General features: G+C 34.0%; 21 non-coding genes across 21 annotated transcripts; 10 read left to right on the top strand and 11 right to left on the bottom strand.

Moving 5' to 3' along the window:
• The first annotated feature begins 753 nt into the window (after positions 1-753).
• On the top strand, positions 754-825 carry TRNAQ-CUG (transfer RNA glutamine (anticodon CUG)). The gene has a single exon. It is a non-coding gene; the product is annotated as a tRNA-Gln (tRNA).
• An 827-nt stretch (positions 826-1,652) lies between these two features.
• On the bottom strand, positions 1,653-1,724 carry TRNAQ-UUG (transfer RNA glutamine (anticodon UUG)). The gene has a single exon. It is a non-coding gene; the product is annotated as a tRNA-Gln (tRNA).
• Positions 1,725-3,274: 1,550 nt separating this feature from the next.
• On the top strand, positions 3,275-3,346 carry TRNAQ-CUG (transfer RNA glutamine (anticodon CUG)). Its single transcript has one exon. It is a non-coding gene; the product is annotated as a tRNA-Gln (tRNA).
• Positions 3,347-4,172: 826 nt separating this feature from the next.
• On the bottom strand, positions 4,173-4,244 carry TRNAQ-UUG (transfer RNA glutamine (anticodon UUG)). The gene has a single exon. It is a non-coding gene; the product is annotated as a tRNA-Gln (tRNA).
• A 1,550-nt stretch (positions 4,245-5,794) lies between these two features.
• Positions 5,795-5,866, top strand: TRNAQ-CUG (transfer RNA glutamine (anticodon CUG)). The gene has a single exon. It is a non-coding gene; the product is annotated as a tRNA-Gln (tRNA).
• Positions 5,867-6,692: 826 nt separating this feature from the next.
• Positions 6,693-6,764, bottom strand: TRNAQ-UUG (transfer RNA glutamine (anticodon UUG)). Its single transcript has one exon. It is a non-coding gene; the product is annotated as a tRNA-Gln (tRNA).
• A 1,550-nt stretch (positions 6,765-8,314) lies between these two features.
• Positions 8,315-8,386, top strand: TRNAQ-CUG (transfer RNA glutamine (anticodon CUG)). The gene has a single exon. It is a non-coding gene; the product is annotated as a tRNA-Gln (tRNA).
• Positions 8,387-9,212: 826 nt separating this feature from the next.
• On the bottom strand, positions 9,213-9,284 carry TRNAQ-UUG (transfer RNA glutamine (anticodon UUG)). The gene has a single exon. It is a non-coding gene; the product is annotated as a tRNA-Gln (tRNA).
• Positions 9,285-10,834: 1,550 nt separating this feature from the next.
• TRNAQ-CUG (transfer RNA glutamine (anticodon CUG)) lies at positions 10,835-10,906 on the top strand. The gene has a single exon. It is a non-coding gene; the product is annotated as a tRNA-Gln (tRNA).
• Positions 10,907-11,732: 826 nt separating this feature from the next.
• On the bottom strand, positions 11,733-11,804 carry TRNAQ-UUG (transfer RNA glutamine (anticodon UUG)). The gene has a single exon. It is a non-coding gene; the product is annotated as a tRNA-Gln (tRNA).
• Positions 11,805-13,354: 1,550 nt separating this feature from the next.
• On the top strand, positions 13,355-13,426 carry TRNAQ-CUG (transfer RNA glutamine (anticodon CUG)). The gene has a single exon. It is a non-coding gene; the product is annotated as a tRNA-Gln (tRNA).
• Positions 13,427-14,252: 826 nt separating this feature from the next.
• Positions 14,253-14,324, bottom strand: TRNAQ-UUG (transfer RNA glutamine (anticodon UUG)). Its single transcript has one exon. It is a non-coding gene; the product is annotated as a tRNA-Gln (tRNA).
• Positions 14,325-16,766: 2,442 nt separating this feature from the next.
• Positions 16,767-16,838, bottom strand: TRNAQ-UUG (transfer RNA glutamine (anticodon UUG)). The gene has a single exon. It is a non-coding gene; the product is annotated as a tRNA-Gln (tRNA).
• A 1,550-nt stretch (positions 16,839-18,388) lies between these two features.
• On the top strand, positions 18,389-18,460 carry TRNAQ-CUG (transfer RNA glutamine (anticodon CUG)). The gene has a single exon. It is a non-coding gene; the product is annotated as a tRNA-Gln (tRNA).
• Positions 18,461-19,286: 826 nt separating this feature from the next.
• TRNAQ-UUG (transfer RNA glutamine (anticodon UUG)) lies at positions 19,287-19,358 on the bottom strand. Its single transcript has one exon. It is a non-coding gene; the product is annotated as a tRNA-Gln (tRNA).
• Positions 19,359-20,908: 1,550 nt separating this feature from the next.
• On the top strand, positions 20,909-20,980 carry TRNAQ-CUG (transfer RNA glutamine (anticodon CUG)). The gene has a single exon. It is a non-coding gene; the product is annotated as a tRNA-Gln (tRNA).
• An 826-nt stretch (positions 20,981-21,806) lies between these two features.
• On the bottom strand, positions 21,807-21,878 carry TRNAQ-UUG (transfer RNA glutamine (anticodon UUG)). Its single transcript has one exon. It is a non-coding gene; the product is annotated as a tRNA-Gln (tRNA).
• A 1,550-nt stretch (positions 21,879-23,428) lies between these two features.
• TRNAQ-CUG (transfer RNA glutamine (anticodon CUG)) lies at positions 23,429-23,500 on the top strand. The gene has a single exon. It is a non-coding gene; the product is annotated as a tRNA-Gln (tRNA).
• Positions 23,501-24,326: 826 nt separating this feature from the next.
• TRNAQ-UUG (transfer RNA glutamine (anticodon UUG)) lies at positions 24,327-24,398 on the bottom strand. Its single transcript has one exon. It is a non-coding gene; the product is annotated as a tRNA-Gln (tRNA).
• Positions 24,399-25,949: 1,551 nt separating this feature from the next.
• Positions 25,950-26,021, top strand: TRNAQ-CUG (transfer RNA glutamine (anticodon CUG)). Its single transcript has one exon. It is a non-coding gene; the product is annotated as a tRNA-Gln (tRNA).
• An 826-nt stretch (positions 26,022-26,847) lies between these two features.
• TRNAQ-UUG (transfer RNA glutamine (anticodon UUG)) lies at positions 26,848-26,919 on the bottom strand. Its single transcript has one exon. It is a non-coding gene; the product is annotated as a tRNA-Gln (tRNA).
• Positions 26,920-27,298: the final 379 nt, after the last annotated feature.

Raw genomic sequence — 27,298 nt, 5'->3', positions numbered from 1 at the left:
AAAACGTTTTATTTCACAATTTCCATACTAATATACAAAAACATTTGTACTATCTGAATGATACCGTCATTGTGGTTCTCTAGGTTTGATTTAAGAACACTTCTCTTTCAAAATGTGCTAAATTCGCCTTATCAATAGCGCAGAAAGCTTCAAAAAGGGATGCTGGGAATCAGGCCTCTGAAATGCATTTCAGAAAAACAGGATAGGATTTCTTAATGTCACACTATTTTGTGTAGCAATGTGATGTAAACGTATTATAATGTTTGTATTTCTGTAACTTGTTCAAGCTGATGGACGTTTTGAAAGGAATCAATAATTGTCTCTTTCAACCTACTGGTGTTGGATTTGAGCTATCAATAAACAAAGGTGACAGAAATAGAAAAGGTCAAGAGTAATAAAATAGTACCCCCAAGATTTGGACTGGTACCTTTGCATGCAAAGTCCAACGTGCCAATCATTGCTCTTTGGCGCAGCCCATGTGAGAGACAAAGAAATGGGTGTATTAGTTTGGAAATGTAAAATGTTTTAATATGTTACAGTCAAAGATGATCATTATGATATAACTTGCCTATCCTGATAAACGTTTGCATATTTAACACTGTTAAGGAGAATGTATCTGAACAGAATCAAATCACATTATAGCTCTTTACACTATGAGCATTCAACAGAGATATCGTTTCATCAATGTAAGAAATGCCCCCGCACTAATGCGCTCTCTTTTGTCTCAATGGAAAAAGGACTCATGTATGGGAGGGTTCCATGGTGTAATGGTTAGCACTCTGGACTCTGAATCCAGCGATCCGAGTTCAAATCTCGGTGGGACCTGCTTGAATTATGAGATTTACTATTTCACCCATTTCTTAGAATCTGGTCTTGGAAAAACATAACGTCAATGTTTTATACTGATACTTATCAACGTATAAGTATGCATCTATGTATACATAGCTATATCCGTCTAGATAGCGATAAGACTATATAAAGAAATCAATTATTCATAAACATATGTATTGAAGCTGAAAACTAAAAACTGTTGTTTCCCATCCACAATTTAAACGTTAGGTTCATTTCCTCTCTCATCTATATGACCAGTAATGAGATAGTTAATTTTTGCTGATTTCTTATATGACAACATGCTTGACTTACACAGTGCATTTAATTGTGAATTTCTTTGAAAGAGAAATTCAGATTATTACCTTTGACACGTCTTTCGAAAGATTTTACTTTATGGTTATGGATTTACTTTAGAAAATCAGAGTGTAAATATATGTGTGTCTGAATTTCACGATTGTTATTCAAAACGTCATATCTTCTGTCCCCATAATACACAATTTGATTCCTCAAGTTTTGTTTTAATGAAGGATTTCCAATTAAAAAAGTTCCATCTTCCCCTTATCAATAACAGTAAGATTTAAGAAAGTAATATCTTGCATCAGCCCCCTGTGATGAGTTTGAGAAAACAGAGTCAGCTCGCAAAATGTCTCATTATTTTGAGCCATTTAATTTCCATGTTTTCTAAAAGTTCTATCATTTGCTCACATCGAATAGACTTTCAGAATACAATCAATAAATTAATGTTTCACTCTACCCGTGTTAGATTTGTGATATTTATGAATACACTTGACAGAAAAAGATTTGATCAACAGTCATGAAAGTGGTCCCACCGAGATTTGAACTCGGATCCTTGGATTCAAAGTCCAAAGTGCTAACCATTACACCATGGAACCTCCCATGTGACAAGGGAGCAAATTGCTGCAGCAATGTGAACATTTCAAAGTTTTTAATGTTCTACAGTCAAAGACCAACAGAATGTTATTACTTTTCTATTCTGTTCAACTTTTGCATATTGAACTATGTTAGGGAAGGATGTTGCCCAGAGGACTCAAGTAACGCTATCACTCTGTTGAACAGTACTTTTTATGTGAGATACGATTTTGCAATAAAATATAAGATTCCCCCGTGAATGCAATCTCTTCTCTCAAAATGAAAAGCTCAACCTGGTACAGGTGGTTTGATGGTATCATGCTTAGCACTCTAGACTCTGAAAACCGGGATCTGAGTACAAATCACAGTGGGACTTATCTAAACTTTACGATTTTCTTTTTCCATTCAGTTCTTAGAATTATTAATTGGAAAAACATCTCATTTACTTATAAACTTGTACATATCCACTTTACACGTATGTATCTCCCTATATCTTGCTATATGTCTCTGTATATTTATAGGACAACATAAACACATACATTATAAAAATGCATATAATTAGTAGAGGTGAAAATAATGAAAAGTTGTTGCCTCTCCACATTTGAAACATGAGCTTCTTCTCCTTACTCTTCTATATGTCATGAAATTGAGATAGTCACTTTTTACTCAATTTTGATCTAACAATATAGTTGATTTATACAAAGCATATCATATGATTTGTGAATAATCTTAAAAGAGAAAATTAGATCAGTACCTGTGAGGCCTCCAAGCAAAAGCTTATGTTTCACGATTGCAGATCGACTGTTGAAAATCAGCATGAAAAACGTTTTATTTCACAATTTCCATACTAATATACAAAAACATTTGTACTATCTGAATGATACCGTCATTGTGGTTCTCTAGGTTTGATTTAAGAACACTTCTCTTTCAAAATGTGCTAAATTCGCCTTATCAATAGCGCAGAAAGCTTCAAAAAGGGATGCTGGGAATCAGGCCTCTGAAATGCATTTCAGAAAAACAGGATAGGATTTCTTAATGTCACACTATTTTGTGTAGGAATGTGATGTAAACGTATTATAATGTTTGTATTTCTGTAACTTGTTCAAGCTGATGGACGTTTTGAAAGGAATCAATAATTGTCTCTTTCAACCTACTGGTGTTGGATTTGAGCTATCAATAAACAAAGGTGACAGAAATAGAAAAGGTCAAGAGTAATAAAATAGTACCCCCAAGATTTGGACTGGTACCTTTGCATGCAAAGTCCAACGTGCCAATCATTGCTCTTTGGCGCAGCCCATGTGAGAGACAAAGAAATGGGTGTATTAGTTTGGAAATGTAAAATGTTTTAATATGTTACAGTCAAAGATGATCATTATGATATAACTTGCCTATCCTGATAAACGTTTGCATATTTAACACTGTTAAGGAGAATGTATCTGAACAGAATCAAATCACATTATAGCTCTTTACACTATGAGCATTCAACAGAGATATCGTTTCATCAATGTAAGAAATGCCCCCGCACTAATGCGCTCTCTTTTGTCTCAATGGAAAAATGACTCATGTATGGGAGGGTTCCATGGTGTAATGGTTAGCACTCTGGACTCTGAATCCAGCGATCCGAGTTCAAATCTCGGTGGGACCTGCTTGAATTATGAGATTTACTATTTCACCCATTTCTTAGAATTTGGTCTTGGAAAAACATAACGTCAATGTTTTATACTGATACTTATCAACGTATAAGTATGCATCTATGTATACATAGCTATATCCGTCTAGATAGCGATAAGACTATATAAAGAAATCAATTATTCATAAACATATGTATTGAAGCTGAAAACTAAAAACTGTTGTTTCCCATCCACAATTTAAACGTTAGGTTCATTTCCTCTCTCATCTATATGACCAGTAATGAGATAGTTAATTTTTGCTGATTTCTTATATGACAACATGCTTGACTTACACAGTGCATTTAATTGTGAATTTCTTTGAAAGAGAAATTCAGATTATTACCTTTGACACGTCTTTCGAAAGATTTTACTTTATGGTTATGGATTTACTTTAGAAAATCAGAGTGTAAATATATGTGTGTCTGAATTTCACGATTGTTATTCAAAACGTCATATCTTCTGTCCCCATAATACACAATTTGATTCCTCAAGTTTTGTTTTAATGAAGGATTTCCAATTAAAAAGTTCCATCTTCCCCTTATCAATAACAGTAAGATTTAAGAAAGTAATATCTTGCATCAGCCCCCTGTGATGAGTTTGAGAAAACAGAGTCAGCTCGCAAAATGTCTCATTATTTTGAGCCATTTAATTTCCATGTTTTCTAAAAGTTCTATCATTTGCTCACATCGAATAGACTTTCAGAATACAATCAATAAATTAATGTTTCACTCTACCCGTGTTAGATTTGTGATATTTATGAATACACTTGACAGAAAAAGATTTGATCAACAGTCATGAAAGTGGTCCCACCGAGATTTGAACTCGGATCCTTGGATTCAAAGTCCAAAGAGCAAACCATTACACCATGGAACCTCCCATGTGACAAGGGAGCAAATTGCTGCAGCAATGTGAACATTTCAAAGTTTTTAATGTTCTACAGTCAAAGACCAACAGAATGTTATTACTTTTCTATTCTGTTCAACTTTTGCATATTGAACTATGTTAGGGAAGGATGTTGCCCAGAGGACTCAAGTAACGCTATCACTCTGTTGAACAGTACTTTTTATGTGAGATACGATTTTGCAATAAAATATAAGATTCCCCCGTGAATGCAATCTCTTCTCTCAAAATGAAAAGCTCAACCTGGTACAGGTGGTTTGATGGTATCATGCTTAGCACTCTAGACTCTGAAAACCGGGATCTGAGTACAAATCACAGTGGGACTTATCTAAACTTTACGATTTTCTTTTTCCATTCAGTTCTTAGAATTATTAATTGGAAAAACATCTCATTTACTTATAAACTTGTACATATCCACTTTACACGTATGTATCTCCCTATATCTTGCTATATGTCTCTGTATATTTATAGGACAACATAAACACATACATTATAAAAATGCATATAATTAGTAGAGGTGAAAATAATGAAAAGTTGTTGCCTCTCCACATTTGAAACATGAGCTTCTTCTCCTTACTCTTCTATATGTCATGAAATTGAGATAGTCACTTTTTACTCAATTTTGATCTAACAATATAGTTGATTTATACAAAGCATATCATATGATTTGTGAATAATCTTAAAAGAGAAAATTAGATCAGTACCTGTGAGGCCTCCAAGCAAAAGCTTATGTTTCACGATTGCAGATCGACTGTTGAAAATCAGCATGAAAAACGTTTTATTTCACAATTTCCATACTAATATACAAAAACATTTGTACTATCTGAATGATACCGTCATTGTGGTTCTCTAGGTTTGATTTAAGAACACTTCTCTTTCAAAATGTGCTAAATTCGCCTTATCAATAGCGCAGAAAGCTTCAAAAAGGGATGCTGGGAATCAGGCCTCTGAAATGCATTTCAGAAAAACAGGATAGGATTTCTTAATGTCACACTATTTTGTGTAGGAATGTGATGTAAACGTATTATAATGTTTGTATTTCTGTAACTTGTTCAAGCTGATGGACGTTTTGAAAGGAATCAATAATTGTCTCTTTCAACCTACTGGTGTTGGATTTGAGCTATCAATAAACAAAGGTGACAGAAATAGAAAAGGTCAAGAGTAATAAAATAGTACCCCCAAGATTTGGACTGGTACCTTTGCATGCAAAGTCCAACGTGCCAATCATTGCTCTTTGGCGCAGCCCATGTGAGAGACAAAGAAATGGGTGTATTAGTTTGGAAATGTAAAATGTTTTAATATGTTACAGTCAAAGATGATCATTATGATATAACTTGCCTATCCTGATAAACGTTTGCATATTTAACACTGTTAAGGAGAATGTATCTGAACAGAATCAAATCACATTATAGCTCTTTACACTATGAGCATTCAACAGAGATATCGTTTCATCAATGTAAGAAATGCCCCCGCACTAATGCGCTCTCTTTTTTCTCAATGGAAAAATGACTCATGTATGGGAGGGTTCCATGGTGTAATGGTTAGCACTCTGGACTCTGAATCCAGCGATCCGAGTTCAAATCTCGGTGGGACCTGCTTGAATTATGAGATTTACTATTTCACCCATTTCTTAGAATTTGGTCTTGGAAAAACATAACGTCAATGTTTTATACTGATACTTATCAACGTATAAGTATGCATCTATGTATACATAGCTATATCCGTCTAGATAGCGATAAGACTATATAAAGAAATCAATTATTCATAAACATATGTATTGAAGCTGAAAACTAAAAACTGTTGTTTCCCATCCACAATTTAAACGTTAGGTTCATTTCCTCTCTCATCTATATGACCAGTAATGAGATAGTTAATTTTTGCTGATTTCTTATATGACAACATGCTTGACTTACACAGTGCATTTAATTGTGAATTTCTTTGAAAGAGAAATTCAGATTATTACCTTTGACACGTCTTTCGAAAGATTTTACTTTATGGTTATGGATTTACTTTAGAAAATCAGAGTGTAAATATATGTGTGTCTGAATTTCACGATTGTTATTCAAAACGTCATATCTTCTGTCCCCATAATACACAATTTGATTCCTCAAGTTTTGTTTTAATGAAGGATTTCCAATTAAAAAGTTCCATCTTCCCCTTATCAATAACAGTAAGATTTAAGAAAGTAATATCTTGCATCAGCCCCCTGTGATGAGTTTGAGAAAACAGAGTCAGCTCGCAAAATGTCTCATTATTTTGAGCCATTTAATTTCCATGTTTTCTAAAAGTTCTATCATTTGCTCACATCGAATAGACTTTCAGAATACAATCAATAAATTAATGTTTCACTCTACCCGTGTTAGATTTGTGATATTTATGAATACACTTGACAGAAAAAGATTTGATCAACAGTCATGAAAGTGGTCCCACCGAGATTTGAACTCGGACCCTTGGATTCAAAGTCCAAAGTGCTAACCATTACACCATGGAACCTCCCATGTGACAAGGGAGCAAATTGCTGCAGCAATGTGAACATTTCAAAGTTTTTAATGTTCTACAGTCAAAGACCAACATAATGTTATTACTTTTCTATTCTGTTCAACTTTTGCATATTGAACTATGTTAGGGAAGGATGTTGCCCAGAGGACTCAAGTAACGCTATCACTCTGTTGAACAGTACTTTTTATGTGAGATACGATTTTGCAATAAAATATAAGATTCCCCCGTGAATGCAATCTCTTCTCTCAAAATGAAAAGCTCAACCTGGTACAGGTGGTTTGATGGTATCATGCTTAGCACTCTAGACTCTGAAAACCGGGATCTGAGTACAAATCACAGTGGGACTTATCTAAACTTTACGATTTTCTTTTTCCATTCAGTTCTTAGAATTATTAATTGGAAAAACATCTCATTTACTTATAAACTTGTACATATCCACTTTACACGTATGTATCTCCCTATATCTTGCTATATGTCTCTGTATATTTATAGGACAACATAAACACATACATTATAAAAATGCATATAATTAGTAGAGGTGAAAATAATGAAAAGTTGTTGCCTCTCCACATTTGAAACATGAGCTTCTTCTCCTTACTCTTCTATATGTCAAGAAATTGAGATAGTCACTTTTTACTCAATTTTGATCTAACAATATAGTTGATTTATACAAAGCATATCATATGATTTGTGAATAATCTTAAAAGAGAAAATTAGATCAGTACCTGTGAGGCCTCCAAGCAAAAGCTTATGTTTCACGATTGCAGATCGACTGTTGAAAATCAGCATGAAAAACGTTTTATTTCACAATTTCCATACTAATATACAAAAACATTTGTACTATCTGAATGATACCGTCATTGTGGTTCTCTAGGTTTGATTTAAGAACACTTCTCTTTCAAAATGTGCTAAATTCGCCTTATCAATAGCGCAGAAAGCTTCAAAAAGGGATGCTGGGAATCAGGCCTCTGAAATGCATTTCAGAAAAACAGGATAGGATTTCTTAATGTCACACTATTTTGTGTAGCAATGTGATGTAAACGTATTATAATGTTTGTATTTCTGTAACTTGTTCAAGCTGATGGACGTTTTGAAAGGAATCAATAATTGTCTCTTTCAACCTACTGGTGTTGGATTTGAGCTATCAATAAACAAAGGTGACAGAAATAGAAAAGGTCAAGAGTAATAAAATAGTACCCCCAAGATTTGGACTGGTACCTTTGCATGCAAAGTCCAACGTGCCAATCATTGCTCTTTGGCGCAGCCCATGTGAGAGACAAAGAAATGGGTGTATTAGTTTGGAAATGTAAAATGTTTTAATATGTTACAGTCAAAGATGATCATTATGATATAACTTGCCTATCCTGATAAACGTTTGCATATTTAACACTGTTAAGGAGAATGTATCTGAACAGAATCAAATCACATTATAGCTCTTTACACTATGAGCATTCAACAGAGATATCGTTTCATCAATGTAAGAAATGCCCCCGCACTAATGCGCTCTCTTTTGTCTCAATGGAAAAAGGACTCATGTATGGGAGGGTTCCATGGTGTAATGGTTAGCACTCTGGACTCTGAATCCAGCGATCCGAGTTCAAATCTCGGTGGGACCTGCTTGAATTATGAGATTTACTATTTCACCCATTTCTTAGAATCTGGTCTTGGAAAAACATAACGTCAATGTTTTATACTGATACTTATCAACGTATAAGTATGCATCTATGTATACATAGCTATATCCGTCTAGATAGCGATAAGACTATATAAAGAAATCAATTATTCATAAACATATGTATTGAAGCTGAAAACTAAAAACTGTTGTTTCCCATCCACAATTTAAACGTTAGGTTCATTTCCTCTCTCATCTATATGACCAGTAATGAGATAGTTAATTTTTGCTGATTTCTTATATGACAACATGCTTGACTTACACAGTGCATTTAATTGTGAATTTCTTTGAAAGAGAAATTCAGATTATTACCTTTGACACGTCTTTCGAAAGATTTTACTTTATGGTTATGGATTTACTTTAGAAAATCAGAGTGTAAATATATGTGTGTCTGAATTTCACGATTGTTATTCAAAACGTCATATCTTCTGTCCCCATAATACACAATTTGATTCCTCAAGTTTTGTTTTAATGAAGGATTTCCAATTAAAAAGTTCCATCTTCCCCTTATCAATAACAGTAAAATTTAAGAAAGTAATATCTTGCATCAGCCCCCTGTGATGAGTTTGAGAAAACAGAGTCAGCTCGCAAAATGTCTCATTATTTTGAGCCATTTAATTTCCATGTTTTCTAAAAGTTCTATCATTTGCTCACATCGAATAGACTTTCAGAATACAATCAATAAATTAATGTTTCACTCTACCCGTGTTAGATTTGTGATATTTATGAATACACTTGACAGAAAAAGATTTGATCAACAGTCATGAAAGTGGTCCCACCGAGATTTGAACTCGGATCCTTGGATTCAAAGTCCAAAGTGCTAACCATTACACCATGGAACCTCCCATGTGACAAGGGAGCAAATTGCTGCAGCAATGTGAACATTTCAAAGTTTTTAATGTTCTACAGTCAAAGACCAACAGAATGTTATTACTTTTCTATTCTGTTCAACTTTTGCATATTGAACTATGTTAGGGAAGGATGTTGCCCAGAGGACTCAAGTAACGCTATCACTCTGTTGAACAGTACTTTTTATGTGAGATACGATTTTGCAATAAAATATAAGATTCCCCCGTGAATGCAATCTCTTCTCTCAAAATGAAAAGCTCAACCTGGTACAGGTGGTTTGATGGTATCATGCTTAGCACTCTAGACTCTGAAAACCGGGATCTGAGTACAAATCACAGTGGGACTTATCTAAACTTTACGATTTTCTTTTTCCATTCAGTTCTTAGAATTATTAATTGGAAAAACATCTCATTTACTTATAAACTTGTACATATCCACTTTACACGTATGTATCTCCCTATATCTTGCTATATGTCTCTGTATATTTATAGGACAACATAAACACATACATTATAAAAATGCATATAATTAGTAGAGGTGAAAATAATGAAAAGTTGTTGCCTCTCCACATTTGAAACATGAGCTTTTTCTCCTTACTCTTCTATATGTCATGAAATTGAGATAGTCACTTTTTACTCAATTTTGATCTAACAATATAGTTGATTTATACAAAGCATATCATATGATTTGTGAATAATCTTAAAAGAGAAAATTAGATCAGTACCTGTGAGGCCTCCAAGGAAAAGCTTATGTTTCACGATTGCAGATCGACTGTTGAAAATCAGCATGAAAAACGTTTTATTTCACAATTTCCATACTAATATACAAAAACATTTGTACTATCTGAATGATACCGTCATTGTGGTTCTCTAGGTTTGATTTAAGAACACTTCTCTTTCAAAATGTGCTAAATTCGCCTTATCAATAGCGCAGAAAGCTTCAAAAAGGGATGCTGGGAATCAGGCCTCTGAAATGCATTTCAGAAAAACAGGATAGGATTTCTTAATGTCACACTATTTTGTGTAGGAATGTGATGTAAACGTATTATAATGTTTGTATTTCTGTAACTTGTTCAAGCTGATGGATGTTTTGAAAGGAATCAATAATTGTCTCTTTCAACCTACTGGTGTTGGATTTGAGCTATCAATAAACAAAGGTGACAGAAATAGAAAAGGTCAAGAGTAATAAAATAGTACCCCCAAGATTTGGACTGGTACCTTTGCATGCAAAGTCCAACGTGCCAATCATTGCTCTTTGGCGCAGCCCATGTGAGAGACAAAGAAATGGGTGTATTAGTTTGGAAATGTAAAATGTTTTAATATGTTACAGTCAAAGATGATCATTATGATATAACTTGCCTATCCTGATAAACGTTTGCATATTTAACACTGTTAAGGAGAATGTATCTGAACAGAATCAAATCACATTATAGCTCTTTACACTATGAGCATTCAACAGAGATATCGTTTCATCAATGTAAGAAATGCCCCCGCACTAATGCGCTCTCTTTTGTCTCAATGGAAAAAGGACTCATGTATGGGAGGGTTCCATGGTGTAATGGTTAGCACTCTGGACTCTGAATCCAGCGATCCGAGTTCAAATCTCGGTGGGACCTGCTTGAATTATGAGATTTACTATTTCACCCATTTCTTAGAATCTGGTCTTGGAAAAACATAACGTCAATGTTTTATACTGATACTTATCAACGTATAAGTATGCATCTATGTATACATAGCTATATCCGTCTAGATAGCGATAAGACTATATAAAGAAATCAATTATTCATAAACATATGTATTGAAGCTGAAAACTAAAAACTGTTGTTTCCCATCCACAATTTAAACGTTAGGTTCATTTCCTCTCTCATCTATATGACCAGTAATGAGATAGTTAATTTTTGCTGATTTCTTATATGACAACATGCTTGACTTACACAGTGCATTTAATTGTGAATTTCTTTGAAAGAGAAATTCAGATTATTACCTTTGACACGTCTTTCGAAAGATTTTACTTTATGGTTATGGATTTACTTTAGAAAATCAGAGTGTAAATATATGTGTGTCTGAATTTCACGATTGTTATTCAAAACGTCATATCTTCTGTCCCCATAATACACAATTTGATTCCTCAAGTTTTGTTTTAATGAAGGATTTCCAATTAAAAAGTTCCATCTTCCCCTTATCAATAACAGTAAAATTTAAGAAAGTAATATCTTGCATCAGCCCCCTGTGATGAGTTTGAGAAAACAGAGTCAGCTCGCAAAATGTCTCATTATTTTGAGCCATTTAATTTCCATGTTTTCTAAAAGTTCTATCATTTGCTCACATCGAATAGACTTTCAGAATACAATCAATAAATTAATGTTTCACTCTACCCGTGTTAGATTTGTGATATTTATGAATACACTTGACAGAAAAAGATTTGATCAACAGTCATGAAAGTGGTCCCACCGAGATTTGAACTCGGATCCTTGGATTCAAAGTCCAAAGTGCTAACCATTACACCATGGAACCTCCCATGTGACAAGGGAGCAAATTGCTGCAGCAATGTGAACATTTCAAAGTTTTTAATGTTCTACAGTCAAAGACCAACAGAATGTTATTACTTTTCTATTCTGTTCAACTTTTGCATATTGAACTATGTTAGGGAAGGATGTTGCCCAGAGGACTCAAGTAACGCTATCACTCTGTTGAACAGTACTTTTTATGTGAGATACGATTTTGCAATAAAATATAAGATTCCCCCGTGAATGCAATCTCTTCTCTCAAAATGAAAAGCTCAACCTGGTACAGGTGGTTTGATGGTATCATGCTTAGCACTCTAGACTCTGAAAACCGGGATCTGAGTACAAATCACAGTGGGACTTATCTAAACTTTACGATTTTCTTTTTCCATTCAGTTCTTAGAATTATTAATTGGAAAAACATCTCATTTACTTATAAACTTGTACATATCCACTTTACACGTATGTATCTCCCTATATCTTGCTATATGTCTCTGTATATTTATAGGACAACATAAACACATACATTATAAAAATGCATATAATTAGTAGAGGTGAAAATAATGAAAAGTTGTTGCCTCTCCACATTTGAAACATGAGCTTTTTCTCCTTACTCTTCTATATGTCATGAAATTGAGATAGTCACTTTTTACTCAATTTTGATCTAACAATATAGTTGATTTATACAAAGCATATCATATGATTTGTGAATAATCTTAAAAGAGAAAATTAGATCAGTACCTGTGAGGCCTCCAAGGAAAAGCTTATGTTTCACGATTGCAGATCGACTGTTGAAAATCAGCATGAAAAACGTTTTATTTCACAATTTCCATACTAATATACAAAAACATTTGTACTATCTGAATGATACCGTCATTGTGGTTCTCTAGGTTTGATTTAAGAACACTTCTCTTTCAAAATGTGCTAAATTCGCCTTATCAATAGCGCAGAAAGCTTCAAAAAGGGATGCTGGGAATCAGGCCTCTGAAATGCATTTCAGAAAAACAGGATAGGATTTCTTAATGTCACACTATTTTGTGTAGGAATGTGATGTAAACGTATTATAATGTTTGTATTTCTGTAACTTGTTCAAGCTGATGGACGTTTTGAAAGGAATCAATAATTGTCTCTTTCAACCTACTGGTGTTGGATTTGAGCTATCAATAAACAAAGGTGACAGAAATAGAAAAGGTCAAGAGTAATAAAATAGTACCCCCAAGATTTGGACTGGTACCTTTGCATGCAAAGTCCAACGTGCCAATCATTGCTCTTTGGCGCAGCCCATGTGAGAGACAAAGAAATGGGTGTATTAGTTTGGAAATGTAAAATGTTTTAATATGTTACAGTCAAAGATGATCATTATGATATAACTTGCCTATCCTGATAAACGTTTGCATATTTAACACTGTTAAGGAGAATGTATCTGAACAGAATCAAATCACATTATAGCTCTTTACACTATGAGCATTCAACAGAGATATCGTTTCATCAATGTAAGAAATGCCCCCGCACTAATGCGCTCTCTTTTTTCTCAATGGAAAAATGACTCATGTATGGGAGGGTTCCATGGTGTAATGGTTAGCACTCTGGACTCTGAATCCAGCGATCCGAGTTCAAATCTCGGTGGGACCTGCTTGAATTATGAGATTTACTATTTCACCCATTTCTTAGAATTTGGTCTTGGAAAAACATAACGTCAATGTTTTATACTGATACTTATCAACGTATAAGTATGCATCTATGTATACATAGCTATATCCGTCTAGATAGCGATAAGACTATATAAAGAAATCAATTATTCATAAACATATGTATTGAAGCTGAAAACTAAAAACTGTTGTTTCCCATCCACAATTTAAACGTTAGGTTCATTTCCTCTCTCATCTATATGACCAGTAATGAGATAGTTAATTTTTGCTGATTTCTTATATGACAACATGCTTGACTTACACAGTGCATTTAATTGTGAATTTCTTTGAAAGAGAAATTCAGATTATTACCTTTGACACGTCTTTCGAAAGATTTTACTTTATGGTTATGGATTTACTTTAGAAAATCAGAGTGTAAATATATGTGTGTCTGAATTTCACGATTGTTATTCAAAACGTCATATCTTCTGTCCCCATAATACACAATTTGATTCCTCAAGTTTTGTTTTAATGAAGGATTTCCAATTAAAAAGTTCCATCTTCCCCTTATCAATAACAGTAAGATTTAAGAAAGTAATATCTTGCATCAGCCCCCTGTGATGAGTTTGAGAAAACAGAGTCAGCTCGCAAAATGTCTCATTATTTTGAGCCATTTAATTTCCATGTTTTCTAAAAGTTCTATCATTTGCTCACATCGAATAGACTTTCAGAATACAATCAATAAATTAATGTTTCACTCTACCCGTGTTAGATTTGTGATATTTATGAATACACTTGACAGAAAAAGATTTGATCAACAGTCATGAAAGTGGTCCCACCGAGATTTGAACTCGGATCCTTGGATTCAAAGTCCAAAGTGCTAACCATTACACCATGGAACCTCCCATGTGACAAGGGAGCAAATTGCTGCAGCAATGTGAACATTTCAAAGTTTTTAATGTTCTACAGTCAAAGACCAACAGAATGTTATTACTTTTCTATTCTGTTCAACTTTTGCATATTGAACTATGTTAGGGAAGGATGTTGCCCAGAGGACTCAAGTAACGCTATCACTCTGTTGAACAGTACTTTTTATGTGAGATACGATTTTGCAATAAAATATAAGATTCCCCCGTGAATGCAATCTCTTCTCTCAAAATGAAAAGCTCAACCTGGTACAGGTGGTTTGATGGTATCATGCTTAGCACTCTAGACTCTGAAAACCGGGATCTGAGTACAAATCACAGTGGGACTTATCTAAACTTTACGATTTTCTTTTTCCATTCAGTTCTTAGAATTATTAATTGGAAAAACATCTCATTTACTTATAAACTTGTACATATCCACTTTACACGTATGTATCTCCCTATATCTTGCTATATGTCTCTGTATATTTATAGGACAACATAAACACATACATTATAAAAATGCATATAATTAGTAGAGGTGAAAATAATGAAAAGTTGTTGCCTCTCCACATTTGAAACATGAGCTTCTTCTCCTTACTCTTCTATATGTCATGAAATTGAGATAGTCACTTTTTACTCAATTTTGATCTAACAATATAGTTGATTTATACAAAGCATATCATATGATTTGTGAATAATCTTAAAAGAGAAAATTAGATCAGTACCTGTGAGGCCTCCAAGCAAAAGCTTATGTTTCACGATTGCAGATCGACTGTTGAAAATCAGCATGAAAAACGTTTTATTTCACAATTTCCATACTAATATACAAAAACATTTGTACTATCTGAATGATACCGTCATTGTGGTTCTCTAGGTTTGATTTAAGAACACTTCTCTTTCAAAATGTGCTAAATTCGCCTTATCAATAGCGCAGAAAGCTTCAAAAAGGGATGCTGGGAATCAGGCCTCTGAAATGCATTTCAGAAAAACAGGATAGGATTTCTTAATGTCACACTATTTTGTGTAGGAATGTGATGTAAACGTATTATAATGTTTGTATTTCTGTAACTTGTTCAAGCTGATGGACGTTTTGAAAGGAATCAATAATTGTCTCTTTCAACCTACTGGTGTTGGATTTGAGCTATCAATAAACAAAGGTGACAGAAATAGAAAAGGTCAAGAGTAATAAAATAGTACCCCCAAGATTTGGACTGGTACCTTTGCATGCAAAGTCCAACGTGCCAATCATTGCTCTTTGGCGCAGCCCATGTGAGAGACAAAGAAATGGGTGTATTAGTTTGGAAATGTAAAATGTTTTAATATGTTACAGTCAAAGATGATCATTATGATATAACTTGCCTATCCTGATAAACGTTTGCATATTTAACACTGTTAAGGAGAATGTATCTGAACAGAATCAAATCACATTATAGCTCTTTACACTATGAGCATTCAACAGAGATATCGTTTCATCAATGTAAGAAATGCCCCCGCACTAATGCGCTCTCTTTTGTCTCAATGGAAAAAATGACTCATGTATGGGAGGGTTCCATGGTGTAATGGTTAGCACTCTGAATCCAGCGATCCGAGTTCAAATCTCGGTGGGACCTGCTTGAATTATGAGATTTACTATTTCACCCATTTCTTAGAATTTGGTCTTGGAAAAACATAACGTCAATGTTTTATACTGATACTTATCAACGTATAAGTATGCATCTATGTATACATAGCTATATCCGTCTAGATAGCGATAAGACTATATAAAGAAATCAATTATTCATAAACATATGTATTGAAGCTGAAAACTAAAAACTGTTGTTTCCCATCCACAATTTAAACGTTAGGTTCATTTCCTCTCTCATCTATATGACCAGTAATGAGATAGTTAATTTTTGCTGATTTCTTATATGACAACATGCTTGACTTACACAGTGCATTTAATTGTGAATTTCTTTGAAAGAGAAATTCAGATTATTACCTTTGACACGTCTTTCGAAAGATTTTACTTTATGGTTATGGATTTACTTTAGAAAATCAGAGTGTAAATATATGTGTGTCTGAATTTCACGATTGTTATTCAAAACGTCATATCTTCTGTCCCCATAATACACAATTTGATTCCTCAAGTTTTGTTTTAATGAAGGATTTCCAATTAAAAAGTTCCATCTTCCCCTTATCAATAACAGTAAGATTTAAGAAAGTAATATCTTGCATCAGCCCCCTGTGATGAGTTTGAGAAAACAGAGTCAGCTCGCAAAATGTCTCATTATTTTGAGCCATTTAATTTCCATGTTTTCTAAAAGTTCTATCATTTGCTCACATCGAATAGACTTTCAGAATACAATCAATAAATTAATATTTCACTCTACCCGTGTTAGATTTGTGATATTTATGAATACACTTGACAGAAAAAGATTTGATCAACAGTCATGAAAGTGGTCCCACCGAGATTTGAACTCGGATCCTTGGATTCAAAGTCCAAAGTGCTAACCATTACACCATGGAACCTCCCATGTGACAAGGGAGCAAATTGCTGCAGCAATGTGAACATTTCAAAGTTTTTAATGTTCTACAGTCAAAGACCAACAGAATGTTATTACTTTTCTATTCTGTTCAACTTTTGCATATTGAACTATGTTAGGGAAGGATGTTGCCCAGAGGACTCAAGTAACGCTATCACTCTGTTGAACAGTACTTTTTATGTGAGATACGATTTTGCAATAAAATATAAGATTCCCCCGTGAATGCAATCTCTTCTCTCAAAATGAAAAGCTCAACCTGGTACAGGTGGTTTGATGGTATCATGCTTAGCACTCTAGACTCTGAAAACCGGGATCTGAGTACAAATCACAGTGGGACTTATCTAAACTTTACGATTTTCTTTTTCCATTCAGTTCTTAGAATTATTAATTGGAAAAACATCTCATTTACTTATAAACTTGTACATATCCACTTTACACGTATGTATCTCCCTATATCTTGCTATATGTCTCTGTATATTTATAGGACAACATAAACACATACATTATAAAAATGCATATAATTAGTAGAGGTGAAAATAATGAAAAGTTGTTGCCTCTCCACATTTGAAACATGAGCTTTTTCTCCTTACTCTTCTATATGTCATGAAATTGAGATAGTCACTTTTTACTCAATTTTGATCTAACAATATAGTTGATTTATACAAAGCATATCATATGATTTGTGAATAATCTTAAAAGAGAAAATTAGATCAGTACCTGTGAGGCCTCCAAGGAAAAGCTTATGTTTCACGATTGCAGATCGACTGTTGAAAATCAGCATGAAAAACGTTTTATTTCACAATTTCCATACTAATATACAAAAACATTTGTACTATCTGAATGATACCGTCATTGTGGTTCTCTAGGTTTGATTTAAGAACACTTCTCTTTCAAAATGTGCTAAATTCGCCTTATCAATAGCGCAGAAAGCTTCAAAAAGGGATGCTGGGAATCAGGCCTCTGAAATGCATTTCAGAAAAACAGGATAGGATTTCTTAATGTCACACTATTTTGTGTAGGAATGTGATGTAAACGTATTATAATGTTTGTATTTCTGTAACTTGTTCAAGCTGATGGACGTTTTGAAAGGAATCAATAATTGTCTCTTTCAACCTACTGGTGTTGGATTTGAGCTATCAATAAACAAAGGTGACAGAAATAGAAAAGGTCAAGAGTAATAAAATAGTACCCCCAAGATTTGGACTGGTACCTTTGCATGCAAAGTCCAACGTGCCAATCATTGCTCTTTGGCGCAGCCCATGTGAGAGACAAAGAAATGGGTGTATTAGTTTGGAAATGTAAAATGTTTTAATATGTTACAGTCAAAGATGATCATTATGATATAACTTGCCTATCCTGATAAACGTTTGCATATTTAACACTGTTAAGGAGAATGTATCTGAACAGAATCAAATCACATTATAGCTCTTTACACTATGAGCATTCAACAGAGATATCGTTTCATCAATGTAAGAAATGCCCCCGCACTAATGCGCTCTCTTTTTTCTCAATGGAAAAATGACTCATGTATGGGAGGGTTCCATGGTGTAATGGTTAGCACTCTGGACTCTGAATCCAGCGATCCGAGTTCAAATCTCGGTGGGACCTGCTTGAATTATGAGATTTACTATTTCACCCATTTCTTAGAATTTGGTCTTGGAAAAACATAACGTCAATGTTTTATACTGATACTTATCAACGTATAAGTATGCATCTATGTATACATAGCTATATCCGTCTAGATAGCGATAAGACTATATAAAGAAATCAATTATTCATAAACATATGTATTGAAGCTGAAAACTAAAAACTGTTGTTTCCCATCCACAATTTAAACGTTAGGTTCATTTCCTCTCTCATCTATATGACCAGTAATGAGATAGTTAATTTTTGCTGATTTCTTATATGACAACATGCTTGACTTACACAGTGCATTTAATTGTGAATTTCTTTGAAAGAGAAATTCAGATTATTACCTTTGACACGTCTTTCGAAAGATTTTACTTTATGGTTATGGATTTACTTTAGAAAATCAGAGTGTAAATATATGTGTGTCTGAATTTCACGATTGTTATTCAAAACGTCATATCTTCTGTCCCCATAATACACAATTTGATTCCTCAAGTTTTGTTTTAATGAAGGATTTCCAATTAAAAAGTTCCATCTTCCCCTTATCAATAACAGTAAGATTTAAGAAAGTAATATCTTGCATCAGCCCCCTGTGATGAGTTTGAGAAAACAGAGTCAGCTCGCAAAATGTCTCATTATTTTGAGCCATTTAATTTCCATGTTTTCTAAAAGTTCTATCATTTGCTCACATCGAATAGACTTTCAGAATACAATCAATAAATTAATGTTTCACTCTACCCGTGTTAGATTTGTGATATTTATGAATACACTTGACAGAAAAAGATTTGATCAACAGTCATGAAAGTGGTCCCACCGAGATTTGAACTCGGATCCTTGGATTCAAAGTCCAAAGTGCTAACCATTACACCATGGAACCTCCCATGTGACAAGGGAGCAAATTGCTGCAGCAATGTGAACATTTCAAAGTTTTTAATGTTCTACAGTCAAAGACCAACAGAATGTTATTACTTTTCTATTCTGTTCAACTTTTGCATATTGAACTATGTTAGGGAAGGATGTTGCCCAGAGGACTCAAGTAACGCTATCACTCTGTTGAACAGTACTTTTTATGTGAGATACGATTTTGCAATAAAATATAAGATTCCCCCGTGAATGCAATCTCTTCTCTCAAAATGAAACGCTCAACCTGGTACAGGTGGTTTGATGGTATCATGCTTAGCACTCTAGACTCTGAAAACCGGGATCTGAGTACAAATCACAGTGGGACTTATCTAAACTTTACGATTTTCTTTTTCCATTCAGTTCTTAGAATTATTAATTGGAAAAACATCTCATTTACTTATAAACTTGTACATATCCACTTTACACGTATGTATCTCCCTATATCTTGCTATATGTCTCTGTATATTTATAGGACAACATAAACACATACATTATAAAAATGCATATAATTAGTAGAGGTGAAAATAATGAAAAGTTGTTGCCTCTCCACATTTGAAACATGAGCTTCTTCTCCTTACTCTTCTATATGTCAAGAAATTGAGATAGTCACTTTTTACTCAATTTTGATCTAACAATATAGTTGATTTATACAAAGCATATCATATGATTTGTGAATAATCTTAAAAGAGAAAATTAGATCAGTACCTGTGAGGCCTCCAAGCAAAAGCTTATGTTTCACGATTGCAGATCGACTGTTGAAAATCAGCATGAAAAACGTTTTATTTCACAATTTCCATACTAATATACAAAAACATTTGTACTATCTGAATGATACCGTCATTGTGGTTCTCTAGGTTTGATTTAAGAACACTTCTCTTTCAAAATGTGCTAAATTCGCCTTATCAATAGCGCAGAAAGCTTCAAAAAGGGATGCTGGGAATCAGGCCTCTGAAATGCATTTCAGAAAAACAGGATAGGATTTCTTAATGTCACACTATTTTGTGTAGCAATGTGATGTAAACGTATTATAATGTTTGTATTTCTGTAACTTGTTCAAGCTGATGGACGTTTTGAAAGGAATCAATAATTGTCTCTTTCAACCTACTGGTGTTGGATTTGAGCTATCAATAAACAAAGGTGACAGAAATAGAAAAGGTCAAGAGTAATAAAATAGTACCCCCAAGATTTGGACTGGTACCTTTGCATGCAAAGTCCAACGTGCCAATCATTGCTCTTTGGCGCAGCCCATGTGAGAGACAAAGAAATGGGTGTATTAGTTTGGAAATGTAAAATGTTTTAATATGTTACAGTCAAAGATGATCATTATGATATAACTTGCCTATCCTGATAAACGTTTGCATATTTAACACTGTTAAGGAGAATGTATCTGAACAGAATCAAATCACATTATAGCTCTTTACACTATGAGCATTCAACAGAGATATCGTTTCATCAATGTAAGAAATGCCCCCGCACTAATGCGCTCTCTTTTGTCTCAATGGAAAAATGACTCATGTATGGGAGGGTTCCATGGTGTAATGGTTAGCACTCTGGACTCTGAATCCAGCGATCCGAGTTCAAATCTCGGTGGGACCTGCTTGAATTATGAGATTTACTATTTCACCCATTTCTTAGAATCTGGTCTTGGAAAAACATAACGTCAATGTTTTATACTGATACTTATCAACGTATAAGTATGCATCTATGTATACATAGCTATATCCGTCTAGATAGCGATAAGACTATATAAAGAAATCAATTATTCATAAACATATGTATTGAAGCTGAAAACTAAAAACTGTTGTTTCCCATCCACAATTTAAACGTTAGGTTCATTTCCTCTCTCATCTATATGACCAGTAATGAGATAGTTAATTTTTGCTGATTTCTTATATGACAACATGCTTGACTTACACAGTGCATTTAATTGTGAATTTCTTTGAAAGAGAAATTCAGATTATTACCTTTGACACGTCTTTCGAAAGATGTTACTTTATGGTTATGGATTTACTTTAGAAAATCAGAGTGTAAATATATGTGTGTCTGAATTTCACGATTGTTATTCAAAACGTCATATCTTCTGTCCCCATAATACACAATTTGATTCCTCAAGTTTTGTTTTAATGAAGGATTTCCAATTAAAAAGTTCCATCTTCCCCTTATCAATAACAGTAAGATTTAAGAAAGTAATATCTTGCATCAGCCCCCTGTGATGAGTTTGAGAAAACAGAGTCAGCTCGCAAAATGTCTCATTATTATGAGCCATTTAATTTCCATGTTTTCTAAAAGTTCTATCATTTGCTCACATCGAATAGACTTTCAGAATACAATCAATAAATTAATGTTTCACTCTACCCGTGTTAGATTTGTGATATTTATGAATACACTTGACAGAAAAAGATTTGATCAACAGTCATGAAAGTGGTCCCACCGAGATTTGAACTCGGATCCTTGGATTCAAAGTCCAAAGTGCTAACCATTACACCATGGAACCTCCCATGAGACAAGGGAGCAAATTGCTGCAGCAATGTGAACATTTCAAAGTTTTTAATGTTCTACAGTCAAAGACCAACAGAATGTTATTACTTTTCTATTCTGTTCAACTTTTGCATATTGAACTATGTTAGGGAAGGATGTTGCCCAGAGGACTCAAGTAACGCTATCACTCTGTTGAACAGTACTTTTTATGTGAGATATGATTTTGCAATAAAATATAAGATTCCCCCGTGAATGCAATCTCTTCTCTCAAAATGAAAAGCTCAACCTGGTACAGGTGGTTTGATGGTATCATGCTTAGCACTCTAGACTCTGAAAACCGGGATCTGAGTACAAATCACAGTGGGACTTATCTAAACTTTACGATTTTCTTTTTCCATTCAGTTCTTAGAATTATTAATTGGAAAAACATCTCATTTACTTATAAACTTGTACATATCCACTTTACACGTATGTATCTCCCTATATCTTGCTATATGTCTCTGTATATTTATAGGACAACATAAACACATACATTATAAAAATGCATATAATTAGTAGAGGTGAAAATAATGAAAAGTTGTTGCCTCTCCACATTTGAAACATGAGCTTCTTCTCCTTACTCTTCTATATGTCAAGAAATTGAGATAGTCACTTTTTACTCAATTTTGATCTAACAATATAGTTGATTTATACAAAGCATATCATATGATTTGTGAATAATCTTAAAAGAGAAAATTAGATCAGTACCTGTGAGGCCTCCAAGCAAAAGCTTATGTTTCACGATTGCAGATCGACTGTTGAAAATCAGCATGAAAAACGTTTTATTTCACAATTTCCATACTAATATACAAAAACATTTGTACTATCTGAATGATACCGTCATTGTGGTTCTCTAGGTTTGATTTAAGAACACTTCTCTTTCAAAATGTGCTAAATTCGCCTTATCAATAGCGCAGAAAGCTTCAAAAAGGGATGCTGGGAATCAGGCCTCTGAAATGCATTTCAGAAAAACAGGATAGGATTTCTTAATGTCACACTATTTTGTGTAGCAATGTGATGTAAACGTATTATAATGTTTGTATTTCTGTAACTTGTTCAAGCTGATGGACGTTTTGAAAGGAATCAATAATTGTCTCTTTCAACCTACTGGTGTTGGATTTGAGCTATCAATAAACAAAGGTGACAGAAATAGAAAAGGTCAAGAGTAATAAAATAGTACCCCCAAGATTTGGACTGGTACCTTTGCATGCAAAGTCCAACGTGCCAATCATTGCTCTTTGGCGCAGCCCATGTGAGAGACAAAGAAATGGGTGTATTAGTTTGGAAATGTAAAATGTTTTAATATGTTACAGTCAAAGATGATCATTATGATATAACTTGCCTATCCTGATAAACGTTTGCATATTTAACACTGTTAAGGAGAATGTATCTGAACAGAATCAAATCACATTATAGCTCTTTACACTATGAGCATTCAACAGAGATATCGTTTCATCAATGTAAGAAATGCCCCCGCACTAATGCGCTCTCTTTTGTCTCAATGGAAAAATGACTCATGTATGGGAGGGTTCCATGGTGTAATGGTTAGCACTCTGGACTCTGAATCCAGCGATCCGAGTTCAAATCTCGGTGGGACCTGCTTGAATTATGAGATTTACTATTTCACCCATTTCTTAGAATCTGGTCTTGGAAAAACATAACGTCAATGTTTTATACTGATACTTATCAACGTATAAGTATGCATCTATGTATACATAGCTATATCCGTCTAGATAGCGATAAGACTATATAAAGAAATCAATTATTCATAAACATATGTATTGAAGCTGAAAACTAAAAACTGTTGTTTCCCATCCACAATTTAAACGTTAGGTTCATTTCCTCTCTCATCTATATGACCAGTAATGAGATAGTTAATTTTTGCTGATTTCTTATATGACAACATGCTTGACTTACACAGTGCATTTAATTGTGAATTTCTTTGAAAGAGAAATTCAGATTATTACCTTTGACACGTCTTTCGAAAGATGTTACTTTATGGTTATGGATTTACTTTAGAAAATCAGAGTGTAAATATATGTGTGTCTGAATTTCACGATTGTTATTCAAAACGTCATATCTTCTGTCCCCATAATACACAATTTGATTCCTCAAGTTTTGTTTTAATGAAGGATTTCCAATTAAAAAGTTCCATCTTCCCCTTATCAATAACAGTAAGATTTAAGAAAGTAATATCTTGCATCAGCCCCCTGTGATGAGTTTGAGAAAACAGAGTCAGCTCGCAAAATGTCTCATTATTATGAGCCATTTAATTTCCATGTTTTCTAAAAGTTCTATCATTTGCTCACATCGAATAGACTTTCAGAATACAATCAATAAATTAATGTTTCACTCTACCCGTGTTAGATTTGTGATATTTATGAATACACTTGACAGAAAAAGATTTGATCAACAGTCATGAAAGTGGTCCCACCGAGATTTGAACTCGGATCCTTGGATTCAAAGTCCAAAGTGCTAACCATTACACCATGGAACCTCCCATGTGACAAGGGAGCAAATTGCTGCAGCAATGTGAACATTTCAAAGTTTTTAATGTTCTACAGTCAAAGACCAACAGAATGTTATTACTTTTCTATTCTGTTCAACTTTTGCATATTGAACTATGTTAGGGAAGGATGTTGCCCAGAGGACTCAAGTAACGCTATCACTCTGTTGAACAGTACTTTTTTATGTGAGATATGATTTTGCAATAAAATATAAGATTCCCCCGTGAATGCAATCTCTTCTCTCAAAATGAAAAGCTCAACCTGGTACAGGTGGTTTGATGGTATCATGCTTAGCACTCTAGACTCTGAAAACCGGGATCTGAGTACAAATCACAGTGGGACTTATCTAAACTTTACGATTTTCTTTTTCCATTCAGTTCTTAGAATTATTAATTGGAAAAACATCTCATTTACTTATAAACTTGTACATATCCACTTTACACGTATGTATCTCCCTATATCTTGCTATATGTCTCTGTATATTTATAGGACAACATAAACACATACATTATAAAAATGCATATAATTAGTAGAGGTGAAAATAATGAAAAGTTGTTGCCTCTCCACATTTGAAACATGAGCTTCTTCTCCTTACTCTTCTATATGTCAAGAAATTGAGATAGTCACTTTTTACTCAATTTTGATCTAACAATATAGTTGATTTATACAAAGCATATCATATGATTTGTGAATAATCTTAAAAGAGAAAATTAGATCAGTACCTGTGAGGCCTCCAAGCAAAAGCTTATGTTTCACGATTGCAGATCGACTGTTGAAAATCAGCATGAAAAACGTTTTATTTCACAATTTCCATACTAATATACAAAAACATTTGTACTATCTGAATGATACCGTCATTGTGGTTCTCTAGGTTTGATTTAAGAACACTTCTCTTTCAAAATGTGCTAAATTCGCCTTATCAATAGCGCAGAAAGCTTCAAAAAGGGATGCTGGGAATCAGGCCTCTGAAATGCATTTCAGAAAAACAGGATAGGATTTCTTAATGTCACACTATTTTGTGTAGCAATGTGATGTAAACGTATTATAATGTTTGTATTTCTGTAACTTGTTCAAGCTGATGGACGTTTTGAAAGGAATCAATAATTGTCTCTTTCAACCTACTGGTGTTGGATTTGAGCTATCAATAAACAAAGGTGACAGAAATAGAAAAGGTCAAGAGTAATAAAATAGTACCCCCAAGATTTGGACTGGTACCTTTGCATGCAAAGTCCAACGTGCCAATCATTGCTCTTTGGCGCAGCCCATGTGAGAGACAAAGAAATGGGTGTATTAGTTTGGAAATGTAAAATGTTTTAATATGTTACAGTCAAAGATGATCATTATGATATAACTTGCCTATCCTGATAAACGTTTGCATATTTAACACTGTTAAGGAGAATGTATCTGAACAGAATCAAATCACATTATAGCTCTTTACACTATGAGCATTCAACAGAGATATCGTTTCATCAATGTAAGAAATGCCCCCGCACTAATGCGCTCTCTTTTGTCTCAATGGAAAAATGACTCATGTATGGGAGGGTTCCATGGTGTAATGGTTAGCACTCTGGACTCTGAATCCAGCGATCCGAGTTCAAATCTCGGTGGGACCTGCTTGAATTATGAGATTTACTATTTCACCCATTTCTTAGAATCTGGTCTTGGAAAAACATAACGTCAATGTTTTATACTGATACTTATCAACGTATAAGTATGCATCTATGTATACATAGCTATATCCGTCTAGATAGCGATAAGACTATATAAAGAAATCAATTATTCATAAACATATGTATTGAAGCTGAAAACTAAAAACTGTTGTTTCCCATCCACAATTTAAACGTTAGGTTCATTTCCTCTCTCATCTATATGACCAGTAATGAGATAGTTAATTTTTGCTGATTTCTTATATGACAACATGCTTGACTTACACAGTGCATTTAATTGTGAATTTCTTTGAAAGAGAAATTCAGATTATTACCTTTGACACGTCTTTCGAAAGATTTTACTTTATGGTTATGGATTTACTTTAGAAAATCAGAGTGTAAATATATGTGTGTCTGAATTTCACGATTGTTATTCAAAACGTCATATCTTCTGTCCCCATAATACACAATTTGATTCCTCAAGTTTTGTTTTAATGAAGGATTTCCAATTAAAAAGTTCCATCTTCCCCTTATCAATAACAGTAAGATTTAAGAAAGTAATATCTTGCATCAGCCCCCTGTGATGAGTTTGAGAAAACAGAGTCAGCTCGCAAAATGTCTCATTATTTTGAGCCATTTAATTTCCATGTTTTCTAAAAGTTCTATCATTTGCTCACATCGAATAGACTTTCAGAATACAATCAATAAATTAATGTTTCACTCTACCCGTGTTAGATTTGTGATATTTATGAATACACTTGACAGAAAAAGATTTGATCAACAGTCATGAAAGTGGTCCCACCGAGATTTGAACTCGGATCCTTGGATTCAAAGTCCAAAGTGCTAACCATTACACCATGGAACCTCCCATGAGACAAGGGAGCAAATTGCTGCAGCAATGTGAACATTTCAAAGTTTTTAATGTTCTACAGTCAAAGACCAACAGAATGTTATTACTTTTCTATTCTGTTCAACTTTTGCATATTGAACTATGTTAGGGAAGGATGTTGCCCAGAGGACTCAAGTAACGCTATCACTCTGTTGAACAGTACTTTTTATGTGAGATATGATTTTGCAATAAAATATAAGATTCCCCCGTGAATGCAATCTCTTCTCTCAAAATGAAAAGCTCAACCTGGTACAGGTGGTTTGATGGTATCATGCTTAGCACTCTAGACTCTGAAAACCGGGATCTGAGTACAAATCACAGTGGGACTTATCTAAACTTTACGATTTTCTTTTTC

Source organism: Lissotriton helveticus, chromosome 4_1 (assembly GCF_964261635.1).
Source record: "Lissotriton helveticus chromosome 4_1, aLisHel1.1, whole genome shotgun sequence".
Taxonomy (NCBI): Eukaryota; Metazoa; Chordata; class Amphibia; order Caudata; family Salamandridae; genus Lissotriton; species Lissotriton helveticus.
The sequence above is the reverse complement of the archived record's forward strand: the minus strand, read 5'-3'. Positions and strand labels throughout refer to the sequence as shown.